The sequence below is a fragment of the Anomaloglossus baeobatrachus genome, chromosome 4 (genome assembly GCF_048569485.1).
Source record: "Anomaloglossus baeobatrachus isolate aAnoBae1 chromosome 4, aAnoBae1.hap1, whole genome shotgun sequence".
NCBI lineage: Eukaryota > Metazoa > Chordata > Amphibia > Anura > Aromobatidae > Anomaloglossus > Anomaloglossus baeobatrachus.
Genome location: NC_134356.1, coordinates 393,267,294 through 393,290,948, shown reverse-complemented (window position 1 = coordinate 393,290,948; position 23,655 = coordinate 393,267,294). Strand labels below are relative to the sequence as shown.

Genomic DNA, 23,655 nt, shown 5'->3' with positions numbered 1-23,655 from the left:
GACAGAGACAAACGGTGAAAGAGACAGACAGAGACAGACGGAAAAAGACAGACCTGGAAAGAGACAGACCTGGAAAGAGACAGACCTGGAAAGAGACAGATGGGGAAAGAGACAGAGAAATAGAGACAGACAGAGACAGACAGACAGGGAAGGAGGAGACAGCCAGAGAGACAGACAAAGATAGATGGGGAAAGACATAGACCTTGATAGAGACAGACGGGGAAAGAGACAGAGAAATAGAGACAGACAAGGAAAGAGACAGGCAGACAGGGAAAGAGACAGACAGGAAAAGACAAAGAGACGGGGAGACAGACGGGGAAAGAAACAGACCTGGGAAAGAGACAGACCTGGAAAGAGACAGATGGGGAAAAAAACTGATGGGGAAAGAAACAGACGAGGAAACAGACAGGCAGACTGAGAAAGAGACAGACGGGGAAAGAGACAGATGGGGAAAGAGGCAGACGGGGAAAGAGGCAGACGGGGAAAGAGGCAGACGGGGAAAGAGGCAGACGAGGAAAGAGGCAGACGAGGAAAGAGGCAGACGAGGAAAGAGGCAGACCTGGAAAGAGGCAGACCTGGAAAGAGGCAGACCTGGAAAGAGGCAGACCTGGAAAGAGACAGATGGGGAAAGAGACAGATCTGGAAAGAGACAGACGGAGCACATTACTTGGCCAATTTAGTTAAATCTGTGGGGAATATCTGTGGTGTTGAAATATATGTTGTGAAATGCTTCTATTAGCTTAGTTTTTGCCTTTTAATAATTACATTTCTATCTATTTGTTTTGTGTTTTTTGTGTGCAGAATACATTTTTGTTAATACATTCTATTTTGTTAACAGCAGATATTAACCCGGGCGAAGCCAGGTAGTACAGCTAGTAATGCAATAAGACTGGAGTTAAATAACTTAAAGAACCTAGGAAAAAAGCGGTCAGAACCTGGACTCTTGCCTACTCAGTCCAGTACACCACTGCGCAACCAGCTCTGTCCTCACCAATTCTACCCACACCCATTCCCTGTAGACTATGAGCCCTCGTTGGCAGGGTTCTCTCTCCTCCTGTACCAGTCTGTCTTGTACTGTTAATGATTGTTGTACTAGTGTTTATACCCTTTTTGACTTGTAAAGCGCCATGGAATTAATGGCACTATAATAATAAATAATAATAATAATTATAATAATAATACTTTCAGTTCCTTAATCACCCCCAAAATTTAATTCAACTTGAAGTTTCTTTCCAGTTCCTGTGACTGACACACATCCAAGGAGGAAGGAGCAAAGCTATTCAGATATGCCATGATATCCTTGGTTTTATCTACGTCCCCAATAGAGGATCCACCAATGTTATATAAGGCAGAATAATGTGATCTAAATTTCTCAAAAATGTCCGAGGGAGAATCAATCTGACCCTTTGAAGGAGAATTAATGTTCATGATATGTGAAGTAAATGAGGGTGGAGAGCTCGAGGAATCCATCTGTCACATCTGTTGCCATATTCAAAATAATCCTTTATCATTTTGTTATGCAAACGAAGGGATTTACATTCAAATATTTGAAAGATTTGTCTATACATCAGAAATCTCCACCTTAACCTCTTTTTGCATATTTGGTCTCGTAGGAGATGATTGTTAAGTCTCCAAGATGAACTCCTGGTGGCATGAGTAGATAGGTCAATTGACCCCAAAACTAGTGCATACTCGGACCATAGGAATGAATCCATAGAACATGTAGGGGAAAAGTCTAATAAATTATGGAATGTAAAAATATAATATAGGTGACTGTAAGTGTTGTGAATAGCAGAGTGGTGGCTAAAGTCTTTTGGCCTGGATGAAGTACAAGCCAGAAGAAGTCTACTATCTACTAGGTGAAGCTTCACTACTTGTTTCCTGATAAAGCAAATTGTAGAAGAGAGAACAGATTACATACTCTTCAAAGAGTCGACAGAGGGATCAAAGGAAATATTGAAGTTTCTGCCCAAAATGATAATGGAACTTCAGGAGAACTCAGCCAATGCCTGTAAAACTTTGACTCCAAATGGTTCTTTTTCTGTGTTGGGGAAATAAACAATGTTCTTGATGGTAATAGACACTCGAAGAAAAATATGTCTACCATCCAAATTGACCCGTGACTCCAGAATCTGAAGAGTAAAGGCCCTGTCACACACAGAGATAAATCTGCGGCAGATCTGTGGTTGCAGTGAAATTGTGGACAATCAGTGCCAGGTTTGTGGCTGTGTACAAATGGAACAATATGTCCATGATTTCACTGCAACCACAGATCTGCCAAAGATTTATCTCTGTGTGTGACGGGGCCTTAAGGGATTTGTGGAAAGTAATAATAACACCTTTCGTTTTATTATTTCTGTTAGTGGAATGGGACAAGACAATGTAATAGCTATTTGAGTACTTAGGAACAGAGGAAGACAAGTGCATTTCCTGAAGCATAGCTATTAGGACTCTTTTTGTGTGTAAGTACTACAATATCTTGCTCCATTTCATAGAGCGTTTTAGCCCTCCAACATTAAAAGATGTGAATGTTAGTCCAGCCATAATAAATAAAGGGAGTAAGGGAGGCCAATTGAGACAAGATACAAAAACAACATACACGACAAACATGGGAAGATAAATGATACTTTAAAGAAGAACTTAAGCCAAATTAAACTATAAATTCATGACAAGAGAAAAGTGGACCTATTGAACAGGCCCCGATACTTAAGTGGGGTTGTGGAAGACATGACAGAGAGAGCCTCTGCAAGTGAGCCATATGACTCCTATATCCAAAATATATTTACAGTAGTATTCCCAGCAGAAAAGATAGAGAATAGAGAAGAAAGAAAATAAAAGCAGAGGATAGATAAGAAGAACAGGAAAAGTGAGTATTGACAGTAAAGTATGTGCAAAAGAGTTCCAAATGTTTCTTGATACAAATATTTAAAGGAAACTTCTGGCAACCACCTATAGGCATCAATAAATCCAACCAGATTGTAAACCTAGTGATGGTCACATATACTAGTTAATTATCCTGTAGAGGCCATCATGTCTCAGAAATGCCCATCATGGCGAGACAAGCGTTTCATCTTCGGGCTTTGACCTGTCTCCTGACAGTGTGTGGGATCAATGAGGATAAAGCACGAAGTGCCAGCCATTCTGGTAGATGGATTTCAGGCAAGTTGAAGGCCAATAGGATGGTTGGGAGATCCCCCAGGTTTTGAATTCTGTGCAGTGGCCATCTTTCTTTGCTAGTATTTGAAATGGGAATGTCCACCAGTAGGATATCCCTTGGTCTTGCAGTAATTGAGTGAACAGTTGTAAGGCTGTATGTAGTTAGAGTGTATATCTGGAAAGGTCTGGGAGAATAACAGTGTCTTAGCTTTCCAATTGTGTGTTCTTTTTAGCTCTTGCAGCTTGCAGGATAGTTTCCTTCTCCTTGTAAAAATGAATATGGCACACAACGTCACGTGGTCATGAAGTCAAGGTGTGTTTGGGACCAAGGGCTCCAAAAATTCTATCCATTTAAATAAAATAGTCCTCTTCCCTCCCAAGTAAGTCACAGAATAAAGTGTTAACAGTTTTCTCCAGCATATGGGAAGAGTTTTCCTTAGACTGGCCATGGATACAGAGATTATTCCATCTGTGACAATTGTATGTCATCTAGATGTGTTACAAGGTCCGAAATTTGAGTGGTATGTTCAGATATAATGAGGTGCTGGTCCTCTTTTCTGTGATACGAGAATGCTGTGTAGTCTCTAATTCATCCACTCTGTTACCAAATTGCATAATATCCTGTTTCACAGAATCGATGACACGGTCCTGAGTCTTTTCAAGTCTTCTTAACCTGTCCTCCAAGTCCTGCCTTGTGGGGATAGAGTGCAGGTGCTAGCTCCAATACCACTCATATCTAAATTGATGGGAAAGGGAATCCACCAGTGAAGAGGCTCCCACCTTGCTGCTGAGGGTTGAGTGTGGGTCCACAGACCGTTCAGAGTCTAGACTAGAGAGCGTGGACTTGGTAATACAGTTTGGTGCCAGTGCCATGTCTGATGGCATTACCTGCAATGAGGGGTTGTTCTGTGGCTTAAGTAGCGAGAAATACCTTCTTCTGAGGTCAACGAGCTTGGGCTAAGGATCGTGGATTTTCTTTTCCTGCCCATGGACATAAAGGCGACATGTCCTTTTTCTGCTGGTAGCACAGGTGTCACACAGACCACACACTGATGTGATCCGTGTGACATCAGTGTGACACGTACCGGAGAAAACACAGGTCACATTAATATAAATCATTTTTATACTTACCTGTCTCTAGCGCTGCTGTCTCTGCCTCTGCTGTTACTTCCAGGTCCGCTCATTATGATTATTGCATATTCACTGCACTCCGTGCAGACCGGGAAGTAACAGCAGCGTCGGAGACAGCAGCGCTGGAAACAGGTATGTATACCCGCTCACGCTGTCCGTCTGCTATTCTGATATCACGTGGATAGCACAGGTACAGCACACGCACACACATACGCACCTTCACCACGGACCATGCAAAACGTTCATGTTTTGCCCAGATGTGTGAAGGAGGCCTAATGCAGAGCTGTGGACACTGAGCTCCTTTTTGTAGGTTCTAAAACCTTACTTTGTCTGCTGCTTTCTCTGATTAAAGGGAACCTGTCACCAGATTTTTTAGTTCTAAACCAAAACTAGCACTTTAAGCAACGCTTGTGCTGCATTCTATAAAGGTAAATGTTGTCCCCTGACTCCCACTCTAGACCCCACAAATACCTTTATATAATTTCCTGCCATGTATGCTAATCCTTGGGTCTAGTGTGATGGTTGTCCTATTTTGCGGCGTCTGTCCCTCCTTTCCGCGCTGATCGCCATCCTCCTTTGATGATTGACGTGGATGACACCTCCGGCGCCATCCATGTAGCTTGGCAAAATCTCGCAACTGTGCAGAAACCTTGCCGGCTCGTGCAGGAACACTTCACTCTGTCCTATTGCAGGCAGAGCTAAAACATCGGTGTGTCTGCGCGAGTCGGCGAGTTTTCTTCGCAGGTGTGAGATTTTGGCCAGCTAAGTGGATGATGCATGTGACGTGATCGACATCGCCGGGCAAAATCTTGCACCTGAGCTTGCCGGCCTGCGCAAGAACACCAATGTCTTCAGCTCTGCCCACAACAGGGCAATTGGCAACAACACAGCAAGTTGAACTCAGAAAATAGCCTAAGTTATAAGACAAATCTCATGGCATGGCTGGTGTAGATTTAAGCAGTCCAAGAAAACATTAGTTAAAGGGTATATCCAGAACATTTTTAAATACGTGCATAGTCACTAATAGGCCACTGTCACAGACTTCTCCTGCAGGCAATTCAGCTGCAGCCACTGACGATGCATCAACAGAACGGCTGATTCTCATCGCTCTGCTCTGTAGATGGGGTGGGTCTGCTGAGGTTATGCTGATTGACAGTTGGCTCTTCAGTTAGTCAGCGAGGAGCCGGCTCTCAATCAGCATGATGTCAGCTCGTCTACGGAGCAGAGCGCAAAGAAGCCTCCACCCTGTTGACAGAGCCATTGTATCGCCGGCAGGAGCGGACTGTGACTGCTCTGTGCCGGTGAACATTTGCACCGGGCTGCTACATTTGTTTGCATTGTGTTAAAGGTAGCATTTAAGCAGTTTTGACAGCGCAGAAATGCTGATAGCGCTAAATAGCAAACAATGTGAGCAGTTGAAAATACCTACGTGAAGGACCATATAGGTTGCCTAAGTGAAGGATGTAGAGATTTATACATTTGTTTGACCTACTAAATTAAATGTAGCACACTGCTTTTAATGCTATTTTAGTGTGTGATTACTAGATTATTTCCTAAACAATTGGATATTCATAGTATTAAAGAAAGGCTTGGTGCAGTAGTTGCTTGGATAATGTCTCAGTGGAAGCCATTGTTGTCACCCACCTCCTTTCTGCTGTGGATCCAGCATGACATTTTTATTCTGGTAAACCTTTTTCCTGTTGTGAAACAAGCTCTGCTGTAGTTATCTGGAAATAAATTTGAACGCAAGCCATTAACTTTTAGTTTTAGTTTGTTATACACCAAAGGTATATAAGGAGTCCTCAATAGTTTCTGTTTACTCCACTCTACAAAGCAATTCTGCATTAAACATTTATGTATCTGATGTTTCTGATACGCATACATTGTAATTTGTAGGTAATAATTATTGTCAGATAATAGAATCAGATAATGTCTGGATTTTAGATTACTAGTCACAGAAAGCTATCACAGTTTATCCCTTCTCTGGTACCATGGAGTCAATGTGACCCCATGCAGATTGCATATGTAGTTGCTAACACATGTTGTTCTACACGACTATGACATCTTATGTGCCTTATTTTTCGGATTATAAGGTGCAGTTTTCCTCTCAAAAAATTTGGGAGGAAAACTGTGGTTGTGTCTTATAATCTGGTTGTAGCTTACTGGGGGTAGGGGAATGTGGTGGGGCAGGGTCAGATGGCAATAGCAGAAGTAGAGCTATGTTGTGGGTGTTGCGGCGATGCAGGAGACATCCCTAGTGATTAAAGAATATCTCGGCAGTGCTGGTTTTCAAAGAAATGGCACCCAGAGTCCGCGCGTGCACAGATTGAACTCTTTGCTCAATGACCACTTAAGAGCCCATCCGTGCATGCGCTGCCTCTGGCCCATTGATCTTGCAGCAGTGGACTTTAGGAAAACGGCGCCTGGAGGTGGCGCATGTGCAGATGAGAGATCAGCTCTTCTTTAAACCTAGAGCTCACTCTGCGCACACGTCGACTCTGGGCGCCATTTCTTTGAAGCCCAAACCGCCGACATTTTGTTACCTACAATCACCGAGTATGGCTCCTGCTTCACAGCGCCCGCAGCATAGCCGAAACACCTGCCGCACCTACTCCACCACCGCCTTTGCCTCCCTATGACCCCACTCTACCACCGCTGCCACCCTCCGGTAAGATACAAATGGATAATAAGACAGACCCCATTTCCACCAAAACTTTTTACCATTTTTCTTTCTCTAAATTTGGGATACGTCATATAATCCGGATGTCTATTTTTATACTTCCTGTTTCCCCTGGTATAACTATGTCATTTAAACGCACAGATGAAATCTAATAGTCTTACTAATATGCATTAGCATTTGATTGACATATTCATTTATTACACTGCAAGCACTGTTTTGGGGGTTTTTTTTACAACAGCTGCATTGGCATTTTCAAGTTTTTTACTGTCATCACATTAGTGCACTTTCTTATATGCCAATTCATACACTGCTGATCTTTTCAGCTGATTTCTACCTACATATGATTTTGGCATAGCAAAACCTGTCAGTCTTCCTTGCACTTGCCCTTTATAGATTGCTCCATAATTTATATATTCCATCGTTTCTGCACTTTACAGGATGACTTAACCACCGACCTCACCATTTTTTTTATTCAATTCTGTTGGTTCCTATTCACATTTGTATTTGTAATACAATTATTATTCATCCATCTTATTGTCCTTACTTATGATTGGTGCCCCTTTATCAAATTTTTTAATTATTGTTCTTGTATCTAGTTTTCCCATTTAAACCCTGCATTTGTCTCAAACAAAATTAACCATTTTTATCCCATTGAACTAGTGAGTTGGTTTTCTTTTCCCTTCCCGCCTATACCTCACCGATGTGACCTTTGTAGTCATTTTTCACTGTCCTTCTACCTCTGGCCTCTACACCACGTTACTTCTATTTACAAATTATATTTTGCCATATAGTATTTAGCATTAGTAACCCTCTGTCTGGAGTACAGACTTGTCACTCTATGCAGTATCAGTCCTAAAACAAAATCTGGTAAAGACGACCCAGGACTGTTGAGCAGCTAGATTTTTACATCAGTCAAGAGTGGGGCAACATTCGTCTCCCAAAACTCCAGAAATTGTTCTTCTCACTTCCCAGATGTTGACAGACTGTTGTCAAAAGAAGTGAAGGCTACACAACGGTAGACATGGTCTGTTCCTACTTTTTTGGAATTGGCGTAGTAGAAGACTGGGATCAGTGTGCTCATAATCGTACTGACCCAAAGAATAAATTGGTCTCTTTTACCGCACGGTTAATTGTGTTAAAAATAAATTAAAGCAATAAAGAAATTGAAGTTTTGTGCTCATTTTGCATCTGAAAAATCTGAATAAAAAGCGATAAAAAAATGTTATGTATTGCAAAATGGTACCCCAAAAATTATTCAACTTGTCACACAAAAAATAAGCCCTCACACAGCCCTGTTCACCAAAAAATAAAAAATTTACAGCTGCGTTATGCCACTCCTGGCGCAAAAATGTAAGCAGTTCTTCTTTGATGGATTGTGACTATCCATCTTCCTCTTGATTACATGCCAGAGGATTTCAGTTGGATTCAGGTCTGGAGATTGGGCTGGCCATGACAGGGTTTTGATGTGGTGGTCCTTAATCCTTACATTGATTGACCTAGCTGTGTGGCATGGCGCATTGTCCTGCTGGAAAAAACACTCCTCAGAGTTGGGGAACATTGTCTGAGCAGAAGAAAGCAACTGCTTTTCCAGGATAACCTTGTATGTGGCTTGATTCATACGTTGTTCTCAAAGATATTTGTTGAATTTCTTTTTACCTAATTTTCAGCTTTGCCCAACACTTGGTTGTCTAATGGTTAGATGGAGACCTGGAAAGGTGTACAATCCACTGTCTTGCACCCACTGTGAAGTTTGGTGGAGGATCAGTGATGATCTGGGGATGCTTCAGCAAGGCTGGAATTGGGCAGGTTAATATTTGTGAAGGATGTATGAATCAAGCCACATACAAGGTTATCCTGGAAAAACAGTTGCTTCCTTCTGCTCAGGCAATGTCCCCCAACTCTGAGGAGTGTTTTTTCCAGCAGGAAAAACTGCCATACCACACAGCCAGGTCAATCAATGTGTGGATGAAGGACCACCACATCAAAATCCGGTCATGGCCAGCCCAATCTTCAGACCTGAACCTCATTAAAAACCTCTGGAATGTAATCAAGAGGAAGATGGATAGTCACAAACTATCAAACAAAGAAGAACTGCTTATATTTTTGCACCAGAAGAGGCATAAGACCACCCAAAAGCAGTGTGACAGACTGGTGGAAAGCATGGCAAGACGCATGAAAGCTGTGATTAAAAATCATGGTTATTCCATAAAATATTGATTTCTGAACTCTTCCTGAGTTAAAACATTAATATTGTTGTTTCTAAATGATTATGAACTTGTTTTCTTTGCATTATTTGAGATGTCCGAAAGCAATGCATTTTTTTGTTATTTTGACCATTTCTCATTTTCAGCAAATAAATACAAATTTTTTTGCTTGTAAATTCGGAGACATGTTGTCAGTAGTTTATTGAATAAAAGAATAATTTACATTTTACTCAAAAATATACCTATAAAGAGAAAAATCAGACAAACTGAAAATTTGGAAGTGGTCTCTTAATTTTTGCCACAGCTGTATATATATTATATATTATACACACACACACACGTTTTTCCAAGAATGGCAGTGAGTGTGGAAGGTTTCAGGGGTGGAGGTGGAACTGGGGTGGAGCATGGGTGGAGTCTCAAAGGGGCCACAAAATTTTGCCAGTATGGGGCCCTGAAATTCCTAGTGGCGGCCCTGACTGGGAGTATAGGGGGCTCCCACAGACTCTGGAAAGTGACATGGCTCCCACCCTTTCAAATAAAATGCAGTTAAAAGCCGCTTTACGCGCTGCGATCTCGCTAGTGAGATCGCTGGTGTGCGTACCTGCCCCCATCGTTTGTGTGTCACGGGCAAATTGCTGCCCGTGGCACACAAAATCGTGCGGACCCGTTACACTACTTACCTGCCTAGCGACGTCGCTGTGACCGGCGAACCGCCTCCTTTCTAAGCGACGTCACTGCGGCGTCACTAAGCGGCCACCCAATCAAAGCAGAGGGGCGGAGATGAGCGGGACGAACATCCCGTCCACCTTCTTCCTTCTTCATTGCCGGTGGACGCAGGTATGGAGATGTTCCTCATTCCTGCAGTGTCACACATAGCGATGTGTGCTGCCACAGGAACGACGAACAACATCGTACCTGCAGCAGCAAGGATAATTGGGAATAGGGAGGCATGTCACCGATTAGCGATTTTGCACGTTTTTATGACGATTCAAAATCGCTCATAGGTGTCACACGCAACGACATCGCTAACGCGGCTGGATGAGCGTCACAAATGTCGTGACCCCAACGACATCGTTTTAGAGATGTCGTAGCGTGTAAAGTGGCCTTTAGTCTGTGCTCCCAAATAGAAATGCCCCCTTCATTCTGAGCCCCCCTGTATCTAAACAGAAGTAAACAGCTACATGTTTGACATGATTGTAGCAGGTAGAGTTCAATTAACAATTTACGGGGTGCATGTTGCTAGAAGAACAAGCTGGACACAAGGTTTGGGCACTAGACTGGCATGTTTGCAATTCTCCCCCCCCAAAAGGCATGGCATGGATTTTACAAAATAGTTACTGCAGCCGTAGATTACAAGTTAAATCTACAATGGGGTCTGGTCTAGCACCTTTGGGGCTCTACAAATGTCACTTGCAAACTATTCTACCAAAATCTGGTCCCCAAAAACCAAATAGTGCACCTTCTTTCTTAGCCCTATTGTAGGGTTTCTGACAATTTTAGGGCATCACTGCATTTGGCAGGAATTGCGTAACAATATATGAAGTCCTTTTTCTCCAATTATCCATTGTGAAAACTATAAATTTTGGGATAAAACAACATTTTAGAAGAAAAAATGTAATTTGTTTTCGCATCCACATTTTAAAAAGTTTTGTGAAGCATCATGCACTACACACACCCCTAGATGAATTCCTTGCTGGGTCTAGTTTTCAAAATAGGGTCACTTGTGGAGCTGTCTGCTGTTTTATTACCTCATTTTACCTGAAAATTAGTCCTCATAAGGTCCTCAATCTGTTCCAGCGAAAATTCCATTCCAAATGTCTCTTCTTCTGTTCTGAGCCCTCCCGTTTGTCCAAACAAAACTTTTGACTACATGTGGGGTATCGCCACTCTCAGAAGAAAGTGGGTAACAAACTGTAGGGCCCACTTTTTAATCTTACCTCTTGCAAAAGGGAAACATTTGAGGCTAAAACAATATTTTTGTGAAAACAAAATGAAGATTTTCAATATGGTGACCTAATTTCAAATTTTGTGAAGTACCTGTGGGCATATAATGCTCACTATACCCCTGTATAAAATCATTCAGGTTTGTAGTTTCTAAAATGGGGTCACCTGTGGGGAGTTTCTCCTGTTTTTACACATCAGGGGCCCTACAAATGTGACATGGTGCCTATAATCTATTTCAGCCAATTTTGTGTTCCAAAATTCAAACATTGCTGATTTCCTTCTGAGTCCGGCTGTTTGTCCAAACAGAGGTTTCTTACCACATTTGGGGTATTACCCAGAAGAAACTGGGTAAGGAATTTTGGGGTCTACCTTTTGGTGCTATCCCATGTGAAAGTGAAAAAATTTAGCTAAAGCTACATCTTAGAAGAAAAATATAAATATATTTTTTCATGCCGCTTTGCATTAATTCCTGTGTAGAACCTGAATGGTTAAATATTTTCCTGGGTGAAGTTTTTAAAATGTTATCACTGGTGAGTTTTCAATATATACGCCTCTCAAAGTCCATTTCTATCAGGTTCCTAAAGAAACAGGTTTAGTAAATTTCTTGAAAAAAAAAAAAAAAAAGAGACAAATTGCTGATAAACCTTTAACCCTTCGAACATCCTAACAAAATAAAATGACTTTTGAAAAATGATGCAGATGTAAAGTAGACATATGGGAAATGTTATTTATCTATTATTTTGTTCAGCATGACTAACTGGTTTAAGGCCTTGTTCACACACTGCATTTTTACCCGCGTTTTTTTTTGCAGTTTTGCTGCAGAAATTTCTTGAGAAAATGGTTGTAACTAGAGATGAGCGAACCGGTCCCGGTTCGGCTCGAGGCCGGTTCGCCGAACGGGGGTCCCGTTCGAGTTCGGTTCGTCGAACGTTCGACGAACTGAACTCGAACGTATAGGCTAGAATGGGAGGCAATCACAAACACATAAAAATGCATTATAAATGTACACAAACAGTTAATAAACATTGCCATAACACTTACCGGTCCTCGCGATCCCTTCTGCACTCTGTCTCCTGCCGCTATTCCATCCGATGATCGCTGAATCCTCCCGGTGACCTGCACTGCCAGCAGAGAAGCAGGACCTATCGTGACGTCAAAATAGCCATGTGACCAGTCACGTGGCTATTATCTCATTGGCTACAGACTGGTCACATGACTATGACACGTCATGTAGGACCTGCGAGTGCATCTCTCCGGTACACGGTGCACATATGTGTATCGCCGTGTACCGGCGACATGCTCTAGCACATGGTCGACTCCCCGTTCCGTTAGGGACCGGCTGACACAGCCGGTCATTAACGGAGATCACCGTTGCCATAGCAACGCAGTTAGCGGTGACGTCACCGCTAACCGCGGCTCCGGGAGCACCGTTGCTATGGTAACGCGTCTGTCAGCGTTACCGCTAGCAGCCAGCAGTGATCACTCACGGAGTGAAGGCTGCACGCTGCTTCCCGATTGTAGTGAGCATTGTAGTTAGGATGGAGGTTCCCCAGCCCCAAGTGATGCCCCTCACTACAATCGTCACTACTACTACACTAGAAAGAAAGAAGACAGAAGAGCAGGATCGTGGAGGGCTGACAGGGGTAATAAAGATGGAGTCTCTAATGTGTCTGTGTATTTATTTCTATTAAAGTATTTTTTCTCTGTGTGGTGTCTTTTTTTAACCCTTTATTGGAGATTCTTAATGGCCGGGTCAAACGTGCCTGACATTAAGAATCTCTGGCTTAATACTGGCTGGTAAAACAAAGCCAGTATTAACTCATGATTACCCAACAAGCCACCCGGCTCCAGGGCTGTTGGAAGAGTTGGATACAGCGCCAGATGATGGCGCTTCTATGAGAGCGCCATTTTCTGGGACGGCTGCGGACTGAAATCTGCAGCAGAGGCGCCCACAAACCTCGGGCTAACCTGTGCTGCGGATTCCAATCCCCAGCTGCCTAGTTGTACCCGGCTGGACACAAAAATAGGGCGAAGCCCACGTCATTTGTTTTTTAATTATTTCATGAAATAAGTGAAATAATTAAAAAAAACGGGCTTCCCTATATTTTTGGTTCCCAGCCGGGTACAAATAGGCAACTGGGGGTTGGAGGCAGCCCGTGGCTGCCAGCTGTACCTGGCTAGCATACAAAAATATGGCGAAGCCCACGTCATTTTTTTGGTGGGCAAAAAACTTCTGCATACAGTCCTGGATGGAAGTAATAGAGATTTTCCGGCTCACCTAATCTGGAAACAGCCCAGAAGCCATGGATGGTGCACGGAGAAGAAAGGAGTAGCCAGTCCTTGTAGCAATAGTAGAAAGAGAAATCACCAGCACTTGAATCCAGGCAAATTTACTTAAAATGAAAAAATTCTTTATTTTCTTGTCATTAAAAATCCATATAATGGTGGTTATGCCCTGTTTCAGAGAGGACGCGTTTCGAACGTCTAGTTCTTATTCAATCTCTACACCAACTAGTCAACGGATTGTTTAAAAAGGGGGCTAAACCCAGCCACATAATCAATGGTAACAAGGAGCATGGTGTCTGCAAAGAAATTAACTCTATAAGGTAAACTCGTTTACATTTCAATGTATGAATTTGAGAAATCTCCATATATATACATAACAAGTTTAATAGGCAAACATTATTTCATTCCTTTTGTTCAAACCCTGGGGAAATCTTGTACCCATTAAAAAAATCCATTTTATTTCCCTTTGAAAAAGTATATCCCTTAGATTTCCGCCTCTCTTGGGTAATTTAATTTTCTCAATGGCATTAACTTTCATGCCATTGAGATTGCCCGCATGTGCGTCCCGAAAATGTTGGGACGCACCTGACAATTTTCTGGTAGTGGCATTGTTCACATCGTAGATGTGCTCCGATATTCTTTTTTTAAGGGATCTACAAGTACTGCCTATATATTGTAGTTGGCAGATCGTACAAGATATCAGGTAAACTACATGATCTGAGCTGCAGTTTATTAGGGACATAATTTCATAGGTTTTTTTATCCGTATAGGAGGTGAAATTTTTTGTATTGGACATGTATCTACAAAGACCACAAGCTTTATGTCCACATTTATAAGAGCCTGTGGTAGACAACCAACTGCCAGTATTTTTTTCTTTTTCATTGGAAAAGCCGCGTCTATTAGTATGGTCGCTAGGTGACAATATAGATCCTAAAGTACTATTTCTTTTTGAAATAAATTTTACCCCCTCCTTCAGGATATCATGAAGAATATCATCAGTGGATAAAATCGGTAAGTATTTTTTGATAATTTTTATTACTTCATGATAATTTTTGCTATACATGGTGGAAAAAACTACTTGTGATTCCTTCTGGGGGTTAGTTTTGTTCATTTCCAAATATTGTGATCTACTTTTGGTATTAGCTTTAAATTTAGCTTTTTCAAGGTTTTTAGAACTATACCCTCTAGCTAAAAATCTTTTTTCTATGATGTTACATTCCGACTCAAAGCTAGTTTCAGTGGTACAACACCTCTTGGCACGGATATATTCTCCAGTAGGGATGTTATTTATGACATGTTTAGGGTGGCAACTCCCCGCATGTAAAAGGGAGTTCCCTGAAATGGGCTTTCTATACAGACTACAATTTATTTCTCCATTAGTACTATTTCCATAGAGTTGTATATCTAAAAAATTAATTTTTGATGAATCTTGGAAAAACGTAAAGGAAAGATTGTGGGCATTGTTATTAATGTAAGATACAAAATCTTCAATCTTTTGGTTGGGATTTTGCCACACAATAAGTATATCGTCTATATACCTTAAATAAAGTGCTATATCCGATGAAAAAGGATTGCATTGGTTAAATATAAACTGTTCCTCCCACCAGAACATAAATAAACCTGCTAGCGAGGGAGAGAACCGTGCGCCCATAGAACATCCCTGCAATTGTAAATATCCGTTGCCAAGAAAGGTGAAGTAATTATTCTTTAGTAAAAAAGTAGTTACTTCCAGTAAAAAATTCTGAAGTTCAAAAGAATAATTAGAATATTTTTCCAGTAGATCTTTTAAGGCTAAAATAGCAAGTGAATGCGGAATAGAAGTGTACAACGATTGTACATCGCATGTTAACCAACTATAGTTACTAAGCCATTTTATTTGTGAGATTATATTCAATACGTGTTTACTATCTAACACATATCCAGGGGACATTTTTGGGAGAAATTGTAGATGGTTGTCTAACCATTCTGACAAATGTTCGGTGATTGAATTTATACCTGAAACGATAGGTCTCATTTTTGGGGGGAATGTGTTTTTGTGTGATTTTGGTAGAGCATGTAGGAGTGGTATTAAGGAGGAAGGAGGATTGAGAAATTCTTTTTGTTTCTCACTAATTAGACCAAGATGACAACCATTCTCAAGAATTCTCTCCAAAGATTTTTTAATACCGGCAGAAGGATCGTACTCGATTCTCCTGTAGGTATTGCAATCTTGTAGCATTTTTAATACCTCTTTCTCATATAATCCCGTATCTAACACTACCACTGCCCCCCCCTTGTCAGAATTTTTAATAATGATGTTGGTGTTGTTACGTAAAGAAGAAACCGCATCTTTCTCTGATTTAGATAAGTTGTGGGCTATAGCTTTTTGTTGTTTGGAAAGAGCGGTCAATTCTTTTTCCACTACGTTCTGGAAATCTGACATCTGCTCACATCTTGAAGCAATAGGGTAAAAAGACGGATTGGGAACATTCATTTGAGAAACCGCACAATATGCATTGCCAGTAATGTTATTATCGCTTGACAAATCATACAAGTTTTGCAAAGACATTTGTTCTTGAAAAGATGCAGGGGAAAAATATGTGTTTTCTGATGTATCAGAAGCAACAGGAGCATTTTCATTATGAAAAAAGTGCTTTTTGACCGTTAATTTTCGAACAAATTTGTTGACATCTAATATTGTTTTAAAAAGGTCAAATTTTTTGTTGGGGACAAAATTCAGACCCTTTTTTAACACACTTATTTCACTGTTGCTTAAGATACATGCTGACATATTTATAACAGAATAACTGTTAACAATATTTATTTCTTCCTCCCCCTCGTGTAATGGCCATGTTGGTACGCATTGCTTTCTATGTTTTCGACCACCCCTCCTTGTTTTTTTCGGTTTTTTTGGAAAAAAGGTTGACTTTTCAAGTTTTTTGAAACATTGAGGGAGGTAGATGGAGTATCATGATTGGTATCCGATGTGTCGGTATTATAGTCCGTAGTATCAACGTCTGTGGTTTCAGGATCTGTGGATGAAAAATTAACGCGGCTGGAAGTATTGTGTTTTTTGTTATTTTTTAATATAGACTTAGGACCAGTCCGAGAAAATTTTCTGAAGTTATGCCAGTTATAGATTTTGTTGTCCTCATAATCTCTTAAGTCTCGGACAAATTTCTTTTCTTTAAATGTGGCAATTGTATCTTCTAAGGTCGTGATTTTAGCATTTATCTGGTCTCTCATATTTTTATATACTTCCAAGTTGTTATATTGGACAAGAGAGATTTCTATTTCTTTAATTTTTGTTTCCAAATTTGATATTTTATTTTGTTCTTCCTCCACAATCAATTGAATAAGTTTTTTAGAACAATCCGATAGAATTATGTCCCATTTTCCAACAAAATCTTGATTGAACTCCACTGTGGGTCTTTTGTTTAGGCGGAGTCCCCTGGGGATCATGCTTCTGTCGAGATAAGCTTGTAAAGTCTTACTGTCCCACCAGGTGCGAATTCTCGCCATCATAATTTTTTCCAATTCCCACATGAGTTGATTTAGTTCAGCATGCGTTTCTGCAGGAGTGTCATGTTTGTTTAAAGAAAAAATCTTAGCAGCTCTTTCCATTCTAATTTGGTCAGACATAGAGAAATTTCCATGATTTTGTATGTCATCAACATTATTGATCTGGTTTTCCATTTTTTGTTAGGAACAGTAAGTCATATAACACATCATATATAGGAGAACTAATCTTCTTTGTTATATTGCAGTCCAAGTATGGAAATATGTGTGACTTACTTGAAGTTCCTGGTTAAAACAATCAGGGAGCACGGATGGAGTGGTTCACGGTAGGAAGTAATAGAGATTTTCCGGCTCACCTAATCTGGAAACAGCCCAGAAGCCATGGATGGTGCACGGAGAAGAAAGGAGTAGCCAGTCCTTGTAGCAATAGTAGAAAGAGAAATCACCAGCACTTGAATCCAGGCAAATTTACTTAAAATGAAAAAATTCTTTATTTTCTTGTCATTAAAAATCCATATAATGGTGGTTATGCCCTGTTTCAGAGAGGACGTGTTTCGAACGTCTAGTTCTTATTCAATCTCTACACCAACTAGTCAACGGATTGTTTAAAAAGGGGGCTAAACCCAGCCACATAATCAATGGTAACAAGGAGCATGGTGTCTGCAAAGAAATTAACTCTATAAGGTAAACTCGTTTACATTTCAATGTATGAATTTGAGAAATCTCCATATATATACATAACAAGTTTAATAGGCAAACATTATTTCATTCCTTTTGTTCAAACCCTGGGGAAATCTTGTACCCATTAAAAAAATCCATTTTATTTCCCTTTGAAAAAGTATATCCCTTAGATTTCCGCCTCTCTTGGGTAATTTAATTTTCTCAATGGCATTAACTTTCATGCCATTGAGATTGCCCGCATGTGCGTCCCGAAAATGTTGGGACGCACCTGACAATTTTCTGGTAATTTTCTGGTATACAATATATAGGCAGTACTTGTAGATCCCTTAAAAAAAGAATATCGGAGCACATCTACGATGTGAACAATGCCACTACCAGAAAATTGTCAGGTGCGTCCCAACATTTTCGGGACGCACATGCGGGCAATCTCAATGGCATGAAAGTTAATGCCATTGAGAAAATTAAATTACCCAAGAGAGGCGGAAATCTAAGGGATATACTTTTTCAAAGGGAAATAAAATGGATTTTTTTAATGGGTACAAGATTTCCCCAGGGTTTGAACAAAAGGAATGAAATAATGTTTGCCTATTAAACTTGTTATGTATATATATGGAGATTTCTCAAATTCATACATTGAAATGTAAACGAGTTTACCTTATAGAGTTAATTTCTTTGCAGACACCATGCTCCTTGTTACCATTGATTATGTGGCTGGGTTTAGCCCCCTTTTTAAACAATCCGTTGACTAGTTGGTGTAGAGATTGAATAAGAACTAGACGTTCGAAACGCGTCCTCTCTGAAACAGGGCATAACCACCATTATATGGATTTTTAATGACAAGAAAATAAAGAATTTTTTCATTTTAAGTAAATTTGCCTGGATTCAAGTGCTGGTGATTTCTCTTTCTACTATTGCTACAAGGACTGGCTACTCCTTTCTTCTCCGTGCACCATCCATGGCTTCTGGGCTGTTTCCAGATTAGGTGAGCCGGAAAATCTCTATTACTTCCTACCGTGAACCACTCCATCCGTGCTCCCTGATTGTTTTAACCAGGAACTTCAAGTAAGTCACACATATTTCCATACTTGGACTGCAATATAACAAAGAAGATTAGTTCTCCTATATATGATGTGTTATATGACTTACTGTTCCTAACAAAAAATGGAAAACCAGATCAATAATGTTGATGACATACAAAATCATGGAAATTTCTCTATGTCTGACCAAATTAGAATGGAAAGAGCTGCTAAGATTTTTTCTTTAAACAAACATGACACTCCTGCAGAAACGCATGCTGAACTAAATCAACTCATGTGGGAATTGGAAAAAATTATGATGGCGAGAATTCGCACCTGGTGGGACAGTAAGACTTTACAAGCTTATCTCGACAGAAGCATGATCCCCAGGGGACTCCGCCTAAACAAAAGACCCACAGTGGAGTTCAATCAAGATTTTGTTGGAAAATGGGACATAATTCTATCGGATTGTTCTAAAAAACTTATTCAATTGATTGTGGAGGAAGAACAAAATAAAATATCAAATTTGGAAACAAAAATTAAAGAAATAGAAATCTCTCTTGTCCAATATAACAACTTGGAAGTATATAAAAATATGAGAGACCAGATAAATGCTAAAATCACGACCTTAGAAGATACAATTGCCACATTTAAAGAAAAGAAATTTGTCCGAGACTTAAGAGATTATGAGGACAACAAAATCTATAACTGGCATAACTTCAGAAAATTTTCTCGGACTGGTCCTAAGTCTATATTAAAAAATAACAAAAAACACAATACTTCCAGCCGCGTTAATTTTTCATCCACAGATCCTGAAACCACAGACGTTGATACTACGGACTATAATACCGACACATCGGATACCAATCATGATACTCCATCTACCTCCCTCAATGTTTCAAAAAACTTGAAAAGTCAACCTTTTTTCCAAAAAAAACGAAAAAAACAAGGAGGGGTGGTCGAAAACATAGAAAGCAATGCGTACCAACATGGCCATTACACGAGGGGGAGGAAGAAATAAATGTTGTTAACAGTTATTCTGTTATAAATATGTCAGCATGTATCTTAAGCAACAGTGAAATAAGTGTGTTAAAAAAGGGTCTGAATTTTGTCCCCAACAAAAAATTTGACCTTTTTAAAACAATATTAGATGTCAACAAATTTGTTCGAAAATTAACGGTCAAAAAGCACTTTTTTCATAATGAAAATGCTCCTGTTGCTTCTGATACATCAGAAAACACATATTTTTCCCCTGCATCTTTTCAAGAACAAATGTCTTTGCAAAACTTGTATGATTTGTCAAGCGATAATAACATTACTGGCAATGCATATTGTGCGGTTTCTCAAATGAATGTTCCCAATCCGTCTTTTTACCCTATTGCTTCAAGATGTGAGCAGATGTCAGATTTCCAGAACGTAGTGGAAAAAGAATTGACCGCTCTTTCCAAACAACAAAAAGCTATAGCCCACAACTTATCTAAATCAGAGAAAGATGCGGTTTCTTCTTTACGTAACAACACCAACATCATTATTAAAAATTCTGACAAGGGGGGGGGCAGTGGTAGTGTTAGATACGGGATTATATGAGAAAGAGGTATTAAAAATGCTACAAGATTGCAATACCTACAGGAGAATCGAGTACGATCCTTCTGCCGGTATTAAAAAATCTTTGGAGAGAATTCTTGAGAATGGTTGTCATCTTGGTCTAATTAGTGAGAAACAAAAAGAATTTCTCAATCCTCCTTCCTCCTTAATACCACTCCTACATGCTCTACCAAAATCACACAAAAACACATTCCCCCCAAAAATGAGACCTATCGTTTCAGGTATAAATTCAATCACCGAACATTTGTCAGAATGGTTAGACAACCATCTACAATTTCTCCCAAAAATGTCCCCTGGATATGTGTTAGATAGTAAACACGTATTGAATATAATCTCACAAATAAAATGGCTTAGTAACTATAGTTGGTTAACATGCGATGTACAATCGTTGTACACTTCTATTCCGCATTCACTTGCTATTTTAGCCTTAAAAGATCTACTGGAAAAATATTCTAATTATTCTTTTGAACTTCAGAATTTTTTACTGGAAGTAACTACTTTTTTACTAAAGAATAATTACTTCACCTTTCTTGGCAACGGATATTTACAATTGCAGGGATGTTCTATGGGCGCACGGTTCTCTCCCTCGCTAGCAGGTTTATTTATGTTCTGGTGGGAGGAACAGTTTATATTTAACCAATGCAATCCTTTTTCATCGGATATAGCACTTTATTTAAGGTATATAGACGATATACTTATTGTGTGGCAAAATCCCAACCAAAAGATTGAAGATTTTGTATCTTACATTAATAACAATGCCCACAATCTTTCCTTTACGTTTTTCCAAGATTCATCAAAAATTAATTTTTTAGATATACAACTCTATGGAAATAGTACTAATGGAGAAATAAATTGTAGTCTGTATAGAAAGCCCATTTCAGGGAACTCCCTTTTACATGCGGGGAGTTGCCACCCTAAACATGTCATAAATAACATCCCTACTGGAGAATATATCCGTGCCAAGAGGTGTTGTACCACTGAAACTAGCTTTGAGTCGGAATGTAACATCATAGAAAAAAGATTTTTAGCTAGAGGGTATAGTTCTAAAAACCTTGAAAAAGCTAAATTTAAAGCTAATACCAAAAGTAGATCACAATATTTGGAAATGAACAAAACTAACCCCCAGAAGGAATCACAAGTAGTTTTTTCCACCATGTATAGCAAAAATTATCATGAAGTAATAAAAATTATCAAAAAATACTTACCGATTTTATCCACTGATGATATTCTTCATGATATCCTGAAGGAGGGGGTAAAATTTATTTCAAAAAGAAATAGTACTTTAGGATCTATATTGTCACCTAGCGACCATACTAATAGACGCGGCTTTTCCAATGAAAAAGAAAAAAATACTGGCAGTTGGTTGTCTACCACAGGCTCTTATAAATGTGGACATAAAGCTTGTGGTCTTTGTAGATACATGTCCAATACAAAAAATTTCACCTCCTATACGGATAAAAAAACCTATGAAATTATGTCCCTAATAAACTGCAGCTCAGATCATGTAGTTTACCTGATATCTTGTACGATCTGCCAACTACAATATATAGGCAGTACTTGTAGATCCCTTAAAAAAAGAATATCGGAGCACATCTACGATGTGAACAATGCCACTACCAGAAAATTGTCAGGTGCGTCCCAACATTTTCGGGACGCACATGCGGGCAATCTCAATGGCATGAAAGTTAATGCCATTGAGAAAATTAAATTACCCAAGAGAGGCGGAAATCTAAGGGATATACTTTTTCAAAGGGAAATAAAATGGATTTTTTTAATGGGTACAAGATTTCCCCAGGGTTTGAACAAAAGGAATGAAATAATGTTTGCCTATTAAACTTGTTATGTATATATATGGAGATTTCTCAAATTCATACATTGAAATGTAAACGAGTTTACCTTATAGAGTTAATTTCTTTGCAGACACCATGCTCCTTGTTACCATTGATTATGTGGCTGGGTTTAGCCCCCTTTTTAAACAATCCGTTGACTAGTTGGTGTAGAGATTGAATAAGAACTAGACGTTCGAAACGCGTCCTCTCTGAAACAGGGCATAACCACCATTATATGGATTTTTAATGACAAGAAAATAAAGAATTTTTTCATTTTAAGTAAATTTGCCTGGATTCAAGTGCTGGTGATTTCTCTTTCTACTAGTCCTGGATGGAGTATGCTGAGCCTTGTAGTTCTGCAGCTGCTGTCTGCTCTTCTCCATACAGACAGACAGCAGCTGCAGAACTACAAGGCTCAGCATACTCCATCCAGGACTGTATGCAGAAGTTTTTTGCCCCCTGAAAAAATTATGTGGCTTCGCCATATTTTTGTATGCTAGCCAGGTACAGCAGGCAGGTACGGCTGCCCCCAACCCCCAGTTGCCTATTTGTACCCGGCTGGGAACCAAAAGTAAAGGGAAGCCCTTTTTTTATTATTTCATGAATTTCATGAAATAATTAGAAAATAAATGACGTAGGCTTTGCCCCATTTTTGTGTCCAGCCAGGTACAACTAGGCAGCTGGGATTGGAATCCGCACCACCGGTTGGCCTGAGCTTTCTGGGCCCCACTGCTGCGAATTGCAGTCTGCAGCCACCTCAGAAAATGGCATTTTCATAGAAGCGCCATCTTCTGGCGCTGTATCCAACTCTTCCAGCACCTGCCTGCTATACCTGGCTAGCATACAAAAATATGGCGAAGCTCACGTCCTTTTTTTGTAGCTTTTTGGCAAAAAAAAAAAAAAATGCTTCCCTGGATTTTCCATTGCCAGTGAAGGTAACACCAAGCAGTGGGGGTTAGCAGCCAGTAGCTGCTTGGATTACCCTTAGCTAGCAATACAAAAAATGCAGTGGGAGCTAACATATATTTTTTTTAATTATTTATTTAAATAACTAAAAATAAAATGGGCTTCCCTGTATTTTGATTGCTGGACATCACAGTGCTGTAAAAATAAATCTTTAAAAAAATGACGTAGCGCTCCGCGGTATTTTTGATTCTCAGCGCAGATAAAGCAGACAGCTATGGGTTGCCACCCCCATCTGCCTGCCGTTACCTTGGTTGGCAATCAAAATACAGGGAAGCCCATTAATTTTTTCTATTTAAAAAATAGTTAAAAAAAAAAAATTACGTTGGGTCCCCCCATTTTTGATAGCCAGCTAGGGTAAAGCAGACGGCTGTAGCCTGAAAACCACAGCTGGCAGCTTTACCGTGGTTGGGGATCCAATGTGGAGGTCCCCTCGGGCTCTTTTTTATAATTATTTTATAAATATTAATAATTACACAATAAAAGTAGGGGACCCCCCAAATTGGATCACCAGCCAAGGTAAAGCGGACAGCTGTGGTCTGGTATTCTCAGGGTGGGAAGGTCCATAGTTATTGGGCCTTCACAGCCTAAAAATAGCAGGCCGCAGGCACCCCAGACGTGGCGCATCCACTAGATGCGCCAATCCTGGCGCTTCACCCCAG

At 40.0% G+C, this 23,655-nt stretch overlaps 1 protein-coding gene across 1 annotated transcript in view; it reads left to right on the top strand.

Moving 5' to 3' along the window:
• Positions 1-23,655, top strand: part of CAMK1D (calcium/calmodulin dependent protein kinase ID) — a 480,336-nt gene that overhangs the window by 134,592 nt on the left and 322,089 nt on the right. The window lies entirely within an intron of this gene.